Source organism: Cavia porcellus, unplaced genomic scaffold (genome assembly GCF_034190915.1).
Source record: "Cavia porcellus strain 051 isolate PalLab524CR breed Dunkin Hartley unplaced genomic scaffold, mCavPor4.1 scaffold_8, whole genome shotgun sequence".
Classification (NCBI taxonomy): Eukaryota; Metazoa; Chordata; class Mammalia; order Rodentia; family Caviidae; genus Cavia; species Cavia porcellus.
In genome coordinates this window covers 95205358-95213339 of record NW_026947491.1, presented here as the reverse complement: position 1 = coordinate 95213339, position 7982 = coordinate 95205358, and positions in this window count along the sequence as shown.

Sequence of the window (7982 nt, the reverse complement as noted above, 5' to 3'; positions counted from 1 at the left end):
CACTTTGCTGAGGCTCGATGGGGTGCTGGTAGGGCTTGGTCCCGCTGTCCCCCCAAAGCCTCAGGCGGTCCTAGTGGGGCCTCACAAAGGTAGCTGATCTATCTAGGCTGTATGATGCTGGGGGTAAGGGTGTGAGGCTGGGGTTCAGGGAGCCCTCCCCTGGGTACCCCTTCCTTGGTACCATCTGGGTGGAGTGTAAGGGGCAGAGAGAGGGCTGTGGGCTGCCGCGTCCCTGCTGCCTCGCTGTTCGATGCCTTCTGCCTGCCGGGCACCGCTTCTCCTCTGCGATGCCCCTGTGCATGCTGCTCCTCCTTGGAGCCGGAGAACTATGAACTGAACCCTCTGCAAACTGTGAGCTACGTAAATCTTTCCTCCTTTAACTTTGGCGGTCAGGTATTTTGTCTCAACAGCGAGAAAAGTGAAGACCACAGGCAAAGTGTGGGAGACAATGCCAGACGTTCGAAGCAAAGTCACCCTTGATCTTAGCAGCTGAGACCTGGGCTGTGAGTAGTCTGGCTAGACGGACAGGGCAGTGCCCTTTCCCTAGGATAAGTACAAACCCTCTGTCTCTGGGGGCCCGAGAGGTCTGTTCTACCTCAGCACCACGGAGTGGGCTGACTGCGTCTCTCGCCTGGCTGTGTCCTCAGGATACGTCCAGCGCAGTAGCTTACACGGGGACCTGAGTGGTTCATGGCAGTGGGATTCCAGGAGTGTGCACCAGGGACCCTTGAAGTTAGTCTTCTGAGAATCCCACATTTGTGTGATGGGCAACCTTGCTGAGCAGACTGAGTGGGAAGACTCGGTTAGAAGCCAGCAGCTTGGCACTTGGACCAAGCTGGTGCATATGGAACCTGGTGATTTGTCCCCTGAATTTTCCACTCACACTCTCGGACCCCTCCCCCCACCCCTGGCACCCTCTTGCTTGAGGTCAAATTAGTTCTACCCTGAGGGACCTGAGAGCTGAGCAGGGAAACTGAGGACATGTCACAGCAAACCTGCTTTGCTTTAACTGGGGCGTCTTAGTCATCTGCGTGGCTACCAAGGAGGGAGTGGCCGGTTGCACTGGCGCTGATGCCCCCTGCCCACACTGCTGTCAGGGCGCTCCCCTGTGGTGTCTTATTTCTCCCATGTAACCACAGCCAGGATAGGGCGCTGCCGTGTCAGGGTCTCTTGGGCACAAAGGCGTCCTTTCTCCTTTCCAATCACTGAGTTTCAGGCCTGCCTCTGTGCTCCTGGGCTGTGCCCCATGATTAGCCGTGTTACTAACCCTCCCTGACCCCAGCCTCCCATCTGCAGCACAGGAATGATGATGGCGAGGCACCCAGCTCTGTAAGGAGGGACATGGGGCAGTGAAACGCACACACTTGGCGCAGTGTTTGCACACCTGGAAGAGCCCAGTAGGTGCTTCTAGTACCTTGCCATTTTGACAGTGGAGAAGCACCAGAAAGACAAATCTCGGTGTACGTGGACTTGGGAACTGCCTGGCTGGCCACAGGAAGGCCTGCGACATCCCCCTGGTGTGAAGTGGTCAGCACCATGGATGCAGGAGTGCATGAGCTTCGGGGACACCCGGGAGAGGGGACGGGATGGAGCCCAGCCCGGGGTGCTCGCTCTGCCCCAGCGTGTGCTCACAGGTAGTGACAATGAACAAGAGCAAAGAACAGGAGCAAAAGCATTTTACTCTTGAAAAGCCCTGGCCTTTTAACCCATCCTTCCCAGGAGAAAATGGCTTGTGCAGCAACATTGCTTCAGAGCCAGTGATCCTGAATACACCCATGAAACAGACTCTCATGAGTCCGTACATGTGTGAGTTACACAGACGGTGAAGTCCTTGGTTCCCCACCCCCGCCGTGGCCAGTATTGGTCAACAATTAAAAGACCCAAGATGAGCGTATCTCAGGTTCTCTTTGTGGACCCGTAGACCTAGGCCCCTAGTCTCACTCATTTTCATCGTGATTAAATCAAAACACCATTGCCCAGCATATTTTCCTGCTTAGCTCTAAGAAGGCTCTGCACGGAGCTCATCACTCCCCTCAGAAGCAACAGACTCACTGGAGTCCAGGAGAAACAGGTGCTTCTTACACAGGGTTTAGGATCACAGTGCTGCTGAAAGCCAGAGACGTGCATGTCATAGCTGAGCGGGGCACAGGCAACGGACAAGAAAGGAAGGAGGCAGGCGACTTCTTATGCTGAGACGCATGCTCTGGAGGTACTTTGCCATTTACACTACCAGGTAGGCTCAGGTATTTTGTCATTTTGCAAGAACTGAACCAGCCCAAGGCCACCTGGAGGAGCCCAGGTCTCACAGAGGTTGTATGCGCAGGCTGTGACAGGTCCATTACTGTGACTCGGTAAGGAGCACCTCAGCCGAAAGGAAGAGAGACTGATGTTGCTGAAGCTTCATCCGGGAAGCAGAGGAGAGGAGTTGTGCTGGAGTGGAGGGATGAGGGCAGGCGCAGACCCCAAGGCCATGACCCAGGGGACCAGTGAAGTGCCCTCTGGGCAGATCCTGCCACACACACTCTTAGGGTCAGAACAGCTGTGGGTGCTGAACCCAGGACTGGGGCCTGATCAGCTCCTAAATGTGTCCTCATCCTAAAGCAAATTCGTCATTGGATCCTGTGACTAAAGCACAAGTGCTGACCTTTCTTTGCCTGAGGCCAAAGCTTCCTGCTTGGGAGATGTTTTCTCTACCTTCCTTTGGTGGAAAGAGAAATTCCTCCTTTTACACCTGTGAGGGGTTCATGAAAGTTTTCTGGGGCTGCTGTGACAAATTCCCATAAACCTGGAAGCTCAGAACAGCACAAGTATGCAGCCCCAGCTCTGCAGGCTCATAGCCAGAGCAAGGTGAGCTGGGTGGTTGTGGCCACGCCCTCGCCAGCCTCCCCTCCGTTAGCCAGGGGAGGTGAAGAGGGGCTGGGAAGGTGGAGTCCAAGATGACCAGAGACTGCGTCCTGAAATCACCCTGGAGGCTGTCCCGGAACAGGAAGCACAATGACAGCTCCAAGGCTGTTCAGTGGCACAGCGGTCACTTAGTGTCCGCTTGTGTCTCCCCAAGTGATGCCCTCCAGAGCCACAGGGGAGAAGGGCTGAAGCCCCAGCTGAAATCCCCCCTCTGCACGCATGGCTCGCCTATGTCCCTTCCCAGGATGTGAAAGGCAGAGGCATGCCCATTCTGGAATCATGATGATCTCTGGCTGGAATGGTGCGTCCTCTGAATCTCTCAGGAAATTGAGCTTAAGAAATGGGGTATGGATAAGCAAGTGGTGAGAGGGTCACACATCACACAGGAGGGTGGAGAGGTGAGCAAGTAGGAGCCTTGGCAGGGCACCCACAGGCCACTTCTGGAGCGAAATCTGCACCCGAGGAGCAACCCTTCCAGCGCTGAAGGGAGAAGCAGTCCGGGCTTTTGGGCTCTCCACGTCTTCTCTTTGTACAGAAGCCCTCTCAAAGATGCCTTGCTCTTCTTCTAATGAAACAAAGCTCTCTTTTCTTTCTCAGGCTACAGAGATGCACAGGCCTAACATAAAGAAATCCCTGGGCGGGGATTTAGTTCAGCTGCATAAGCCCCTGCCTTGCAAGCGTGTAGTCGTGAGTTCGATCCCTGGTACAAAAAAAAAAAAGAAAAGAAAAAAAAGAAATCCCTGACTACAAATCCAAACATCAGATATTGAAAGTCAACTGTGAGAGTTAAGAAAGCTTCTTGTACAGCACACTCCTTTGAACAGGTTTCGTGTTTCCCATTATTGAAGTGATGGTATTTATTCAGCCAGACTCGGGAGTATGCAGTCACTATAGAATATCCAGAGGAAGTTTGCAAATGGCAATCTCTGCCTGAGATTAAAGGCACAGCTGGGCGACTGCTTGACATCTCGCTGTGCCCGAAGACCCTAAAGCAAGGCCTGGACCCACCAGGTGGGGGTGCCCTTCCAGCTTGGATCAAAACGGGAGTAGAAGGCAGAGGTCAGGGTCTCAAATGGAGAAAGGACAGTGAAGGCTGAGAAGAGACTCAGGAGCCCACGACAAGACAGAGACGAACTGGAACAAGAACAGAAGAAACAAGAGCCAGGCTTGCACTGGAGCTTGCGTAGCAAACCTGCCCAAGCTGTATTGCAGAGACGCAGGGAGCCAGGTGGTCCAGGGTGCAGGGAGGCTGGCCTGCTGCATTAAGTTACTGCAGATCCCAGGCGCTAACAACTAGGGTGGAAGTCCACCAATCACAGGCCAGGACCCGCCCACCCCACCCCTACTTTGCCAACTGTCCTTTGATTTAATTCTTCTGAGACAGCACTGCTGAGCAGGAAGGCTCAGGAGGCGACCTGAGAACTCACAGGCCAGTGGCACTGTGGCAGCTGAAAGTGGAGGACTCCATCAAAGGAGGTGACCAGCGAGGAGCAGGCAGTGAGCGGGCAGCAAGCGGCCCTGCAGTTCTGGCAGGAGACACCCAGCACTCCGTGCTCTGCAGTCCTCCTTCCAGGCCCTGGCCTCTGACCCCAAGTTTATTCCAGGAGCTTCTGCCCTGCGGCTGAGGGCAGGGCCTGAGGTGCTGGGCCTTTGCAGTTTTTCTGAATGAATTTCCAGCAGTGCAAAGGCAGCGTAGACAGCAAGGACAGTTCCACTTCCTGGGCCCGTGTGACTCTCAGAGCCCCATGGTCAGTGGCTGCTGGGAGCATCTTGTGGAGCCCTCTAAAGAGGGCTGTCTTCGCAGCTGTGTGCCTCAGTGATGGGGTAGGCGAGGCTGGTGATTTATAAAGAGCAGAAACCTAATTTCTGTTTTAGGTCTGCAAGTCTCAGATCACGGTGCTGGCCTGGCGTGGTCTTCTCACTGGGTCCTCACAGGACAGTAGATGGAAGCATGAGTGGGGTGACCCCCACAGGCCCTCCCTGGGGAGGGCAGAGCGACAGGTACAGATGTCTCTGCCCACCTCCCAGCTCAGTGCATGGGGGGTGGAGTTAGTGCACAGATTTTGGGGAAAACATTTTAACCACAGTAGTCATAGCACTGGTTGTTTAGATTAAGACACTGGGACTCCCCCACGATAAACCAACAACCTATGAGAGCACATAGCAGGAAGCGGCCCGAAGCAGCCCCGGTCGGATAGTCACATTCAAACCGCCTTGCTGTGCTGCCAACACCAAGTCTGGTGCTTTGGTCTTGGGGGATTCGTGTTTTAAAATTGCTTTTTTAACTTCATGTTACTAGTACATGCGTGTGACCATAACATTTACTCGCCTCCTGGGAAGTCGGCGCCCAACCACATGGGCTGGGCAGAAAGGAGAGGGAGGGCAGGAAGAAGATGAAAAGCCATATTAGGTGGCAAACATATTTAGTGTCGTTTCAGCCAGGGTAGATTGGGCTGCACAGAACGGATTGCTTGAGTGACGGCTGTAAACCTGAGAATAATCAAAGTCAGTGCTCCTTCTGTGTAGTCTTGGGCCAAGGTCACTGCATTTTGTTAGTTACCCTCAGGTTAGTGACACTGCCATGGCCCCAAGGGTTACATCCTCACCTAAGGCTGCCACCCTGTTCCTCTGCCCCTGTAACTCCCCGCGCTGTCTCTTGTTCACGTCTCACGCTGTTCTCCCCGACCCCACCCAGCCAGGCATTTTCTGCACCCATCCACTGACTCTCTTCCTCCCAGGTCACAGTGGCCTCCGCATTGTTCACAGTTAATGCTCACAGTTAGCTCTCAGTTCCCACCTCCGCTGGACCCAGCAGCAGCCTGGACACAGCGTGGCCTCCGCCTTGAGACCTGCTCTATAACTGTACCTGACTCCACGCCTGGCTCCTGCTCACTAGTGATTTCTCCTCCCCCCGTCTTCTCAACTCTCCATCTTCCAAGTTCAGTGTGCACTCATGAGCAAGACTGCAGTCTTCTGTATTTGCTGCAGGACTGCTAGGTAATGTTCCCTGGCAGGGCGTACAACAGCGTCTGAACTCAAGGCTCCTAATTCATGTTTCTAGCACTAAACTCCAGGTTTGAACATGCAACTGAATTTTTTGGCATCTCCACTTGGATATTCTGAAAGTCCACACACCGTAAAGTGACTTCGGACCTCAGTCCTTTCCCACAGCCAGTCTGCCCTCAGCCCGAGCCCTCCCAGTAAAGGACAGCTCTGCTCTCGCTGCTCTGCTCTTCCCAACACTGGAATCCTCCTCGGCCTTCACTTCTCTTTGTCTCCACTCAGCCGGCCATCTGGTAACCCTTGGGCTCTGTCTCTAACATAAATCTACATCTGGCCACTATTCTCCTACAGCCTCCCGCTCCGAGCTACCACGCAGCCACACCCACCCCCCGTATTAGTTTTCTCCTGTTGCTTCTCTTCATTGGATGCATGAAAGTGGCTCATGGTTTTCCTTCTCCATTATAAGAGCAGTCGGGAAAGGGAATTTGATCCTGTGTCTGGTTCACTGTTGTTTCTGGAGACCCTCATTCAGTTCCTGGCACATAATGGTAACTCAACAAATATTTATAAGCAAATAAATTGTACAACCCAAACAGAAAGGCAGGAGAGGAGTTGCAGGAAAAAGAATAGTCCTCTACCCTTCATGTGCTGTTGATTGCCAGGAAAGTCTCCAGAAAATTTCCTTTGCTCTCATCATTCAGAACCAGATCATTGGGTCAGCTGGAGAACAGGGTCAATCAAACAGGAATTCGATTGCCAGAGCTGACTTCGACAAACCGTGTTTCACTCTGCAGATGGAGGTGAGTTTCCACCTGGCACCTGCACAGAATCAGGCTGTGCTCATCAAGAAGGACCATGGCACGAAGGGAATGGGTGTGAGGAGGTGACACCAGGCTGTTGCAGACTTCTGACTTGTCAGATATACTCCACAGGGAGACACAAACTCTACCTCAGAAGCGTTCCGTGTGGGAGGAAGGTTTGTCCAAAGCCAGAGCCAAGTGGTGGGGCTGCAGCTCAAACTCAGCTTGCTCGGAACAATTTCCATCTTTGCAAGCTTTGGCCCTCAGTCACATTGGGTCTATGAACTCCAGCTTCCTTGACTTGTAAAAGCAGATGTGTTAGCATTTCAAGATGATGTGAGGATGTCAGAACTGAGACGCACTGGGGATCACAGGACTGGCCTGCAATACGACTCACCAAACCCTGAATATCACGCTGCAGCAGTTTCCAGCTTTGCACAGAGAGCCTGCCTGTCCTCTGTGCCATTTGTCCTGCTGTTGCTGATCTGTGAGTCCCATAAAACTGTGGAAGTCCTGGGCTTCAGGCTGGACTGCTTAGATTGAACTTTAAATGGATGGCTTTCAGTGTATCACTAATATTCTCCGAATCTGCATAAGTGTTTCTCTCTGTGCAGTGACTGTATTTATACCTACCTCACGAGATTCTAAGATTACTAAATAAGAAGCACAGCTAACCACGCATACGGTGAAAGCAGTATCAGTGCAGAAAGGCCCAGTGCCCTCAATACCCCAGTCTGGTGGAGCTGCGGAGGGGCCAGTCACCTGCTGCCCTGCAACCCCGGCTGCGTGCCATCCTCTGCCATGAGCCATCAAGTCTCAGCAAATGTCATCTTTTCTGCAGATGAGGATAAGGCAGTTCTTCAGGAGCGCTGAGCCCTCATCAGAAGTAGGAGAAAACAGTTTCCAAACGCTGGGTCCCCGCCAAGCTGGAGAGGAGGAAGCCAGACGCCAGGTGGATCTTCCCTAAATAAGCCGCGTTCCTCACCGGCAGAAACAAACCCATATTGGACCCATGTGTGGGCATCGAGCTGGAGGCCTCCTTATCTGCTTTCCCCAGCTCCTGGCTCACACTCAGCGCAGCCCCGACTCTGTTTTAAATAGCAGTGAGGGCTGAGTGGGTCCATCTCGGGGGAGATCAACACTTTCAGACGTTTAATGAACATTTTTGTGAGGCACTGTTCTAAATTCTTGGGAGAAAGCCATGCAAAAGATAGACAAAGTGTCTGTTTTGGTGGCGCTTTTGTAATAATAAATTTTGGAACAATTAAAGTAATA